The sequence below is a fragment of the Aptenodytes forsteri genome, unplaced genomic scaffold, assembly GCF_000699145.1.
Source record: "Aptenodytes forsteri isolate BGI_AS27 unplaced genomic scaffold, ASM69914v1 Scaffold237, whole genome shotgun sequence".
NCBI classification, from domain to species: Eukaryota; Metazoa; Chordata; class Aves; order Sphenisciformes; family Spheniscidae; genus Aptenodytes; species Aptenodytes forsteri.
In genome coordinates, this window is record NW_008794451.1 from 2,095,345 (window position 1) to 2,098,579 (window position 3,235).

At 39.5% G+C, this 3,235-nt stretch overlaps 1 protein-coding gene across 1 annotated transcript in view; it reads left to right on the plus strand.

The window, feature by feature from the left end:
• The window catches only part of ARHGAP29 (Rho GTPase activating protein 29), a 52,794-nt gene that overhangs the window by 23,469 nt on the left and 26,090 nt on the right, over positions 1-3,235 (plus strand). The gene's annotated exons all lie outside the window — the stretch shown is intronic.

Here is a 3,235-nt window from a genome sequence, read left to right on the forward strand (position 1 = left end):
AAGTTTTTTAATGCGGAGGGGCGGGAGGGGGGGGGGGGGGGTTTAAGAGTAATACCTTAACACTTGTTTAAAAATACCTTCTCTAAATGAAAAGTAATATTAAATAGCTTGTTTTCCTCTTGAGGTAATAAAACTCTGCTTATAGGAAGCTAGCTGCAAACCCACACCAAATTCCAAAAGCACAAGCCTTTGATCTTGAGCTTTTCTTTACCTGTGTATCGCAGAATAATATCACAGAATAATAAACCTCGCATTTATCCACTTAGAGGTTTGCCAAAAATCTTTGCTTCATTCTATGAATTTGTAGGGATGGTGTTGGATTTATATCAAGTGAAGAAACATCTAAAAGAGCAATCCAAATCTGAATGGCCTAACAGTTATAGATTCCACAAAGAGATCATAAGCATGGTAAAGGTGTCAACAGCAACAAAAAAAGCTTTGCAGACATATATGTTAATACTTTCTATTGCTGGCCTTTGCTGCTGCAGTTCTCTCCGTGTCAGATGAGTGGTGAAGCGCGCAATTGCTCCAGCCCCGTAAACCATAGCTCTTTCTTCTCTGTGTAGCCTTTGACTGCATTCTCCCTGCTCTGGAATAAGTCCAGTATATTACTGTGGAACCAGTACAGTTTCTTCCATGTGGCACGGAGAATGCTTTGAGTAGGGTTAAATCTCCACCTCTTGCCTGTGTTAAATCATGTAGAACATCTTCCTTCAGGGACGTGTAATTTGGTTTTTCTCCTTGTTCTAGGGCTTTTACCCTTGTTTCCTCATTATCTTAGTATGTCTGAACATACACTGCTGATTCAGTAAAGTAGGAATATCGGTTAAAATGCTAACGTATTTAGCTGCCTGATGCCTATATCTTGGACTCTTCCAAGCTTCTTATGGATTTTTCCTATTGATATATAGTTTTGCCAGTTCGTTTGATCTTGGCAGGTACTAGCAGCCCACTTTGCATTTTCTTCCTGCTACATGTAGAATTTCCTATAGATCTGTCCCTGGTATTTGAAATGATCACAGGGTTATAACTGCAAACTTCTAAACTTGCTTTAGAGAATTGTACGTAACAGTAGGAATGCCCGGGGTATCCCTGAGAGGTTGCTGTTTGTCTTGTTGATCTTGGGAAGAGTTAACTACACGTGTACAATGGTAATCAGATATTTACACATGAGAACAGGTTAAATGTTTAGTGAAAATAATTCTACATCCACCTTAGACAAGCTGTTTCCATGTTTAAGTGCTATGGTAAGATCACTCTGTGTTTTCCACTCCCCCCTAATTTCAGTGGACACAGGACAATGTTCAACTGCTCTTTAATTTAAGAAATGTTGAGGAGAACTGCCTTAAGGTATGCAAGTAAATCAAATTACATCAACCTTTGCTAAATCCAAAAACTATTGCAATATCTGTCCTCTCTGGACTACATAGTTTATCAAGGTTGTTCTTGATATGCAATGCCCCAAATTGATCGCTGTTTAGACTGTCCAAGTTTTCCATTACAGAGTAAAGCAGTAGAATTACTTTCCTTGTCTCACATGGTAACATTGTTGATTGATTCCATAATTATGTTGGCCTTTTTGTCAATTTTTGTGTTCGATTTAAAGCCCATGTTAAGTCCAAGGTCAGTTTCTGTAGTTCTAGTGCTGAACCAGTTTTCCAGATCTAGATTTATGTGTTCTCCCTCCTGCCCTTCTGCTGCTGCAGTGGAGAATTAAGCACTTTGTTGAATTACATAATCCATTCCTCCAGAGTACTTGCAGCCTTCTGAATTTGATGTCATACATATTTTCTTCTCGGTGCACACTGTTCCATCATACAGTTTCAATAGCACTGAACCCTGGGTGGATGCATTGGTGCTTCATACATTTTTCTTACATGCATCTGTTTCTGCCTGGTTTGAGTAGCTGTTCTTTGAATAGTTACTTTAGGATTCGTTCATTTCTCTTGATAGTGAGCAGAAGAAATAACTTTAGTACTAAGCCTTTTTTTGGCAATACAGATATTCACAAATACTTCTTAGCTTTTCTCCCCCTGAACAGATTTTAGTTCATATAATTAGTATGTTTGCACTTGAAATAAACTAACTACTAACATTTGCGTTGTAGAGTTCGCTTGCTGTTAATATATTGAGTTTACGAGGAGCTACAGTCATGGAGGGATTGCATTATTTTCTATATGGAAAGAAAAACTACTGCTAGGAAGGCACTGTGCATATTGTGTAATTACAGAACTTTGAAAGAAACTCTACTCTTTATTGTTGTAAGAATGCCACTTGAAACAAAAGCCGTACAGTCATGTCTTCCAGTTTTCTGTCAAATGTGTTCAAGTGGATCAAGTTGTAAGACCGTACTTCAGGTACATCTGAAAAGTCTGTGTTCAGCCATAGCTCACTTGGACTATCTTAAATATGATCTTGTATGATGAGAAACCTCTCAAAGAAAAAAAGGCATGAAAGGAGTTGATTTTGTTATGGTAACGGTCTTTGTCCTTGAGCTGGAACTGAGCTCAAGTTTTGACTTCCCCCCCCTCCTTGGTTACATTGCTCTGAATAATTTTCTCATTGGCAATGGTTTGACAGTACTGAAAATCTAGCTTTAGGACTCCTGCTGCAGGATCCAGAGTACAGTGATGATATGGTGCACAGTGCTGATCTGATACAAATGTGTTCTTCCAGCTTGAATAAATAGATAAAAAGTGTTTTCTGATGGAGTAAAAGATTATGGCGTGCAATTGCTGTTCATAGCATTCTCGCTAATTTCTCACTGAGTTATTAATCTGTCTCATAAGCAGCATATGTTCTGGACCTAGAACGGAGAGGCTGGCGTAAACTACCTGGTTGTTCTTTGGCTAAAGCAAACACAAACTTGCTCTGTGGCGAATCGTCATTCCTGTGATCCAGCGCTGTGTGACCTGGCCTCTCAGAGTTCCCGAGTTAATTGCAAGGAAAGGGAGCTCCAGATCACACTAAAGAAGGTGGCCTCAGTCACTCCTGCCTCAATATTTGTAGCCTTTGATACAAACAAGTACTTAGAATCATAGAATCATTGAGGTTGGAAAAGACCTCTAAGATCATCAAGTCCAACTGTCGACCCAACACCACCACCCACTAAACCATGTCCCTAAGTGCCTCATCTACTCGTCTTTTAAATACCTCCAGGGATGGGGACTCAACCACTTCCCTGGGCAGCCTGGTCCAATGTTTAACCACTCTTTCAGTAAAGACATTTTTCCTC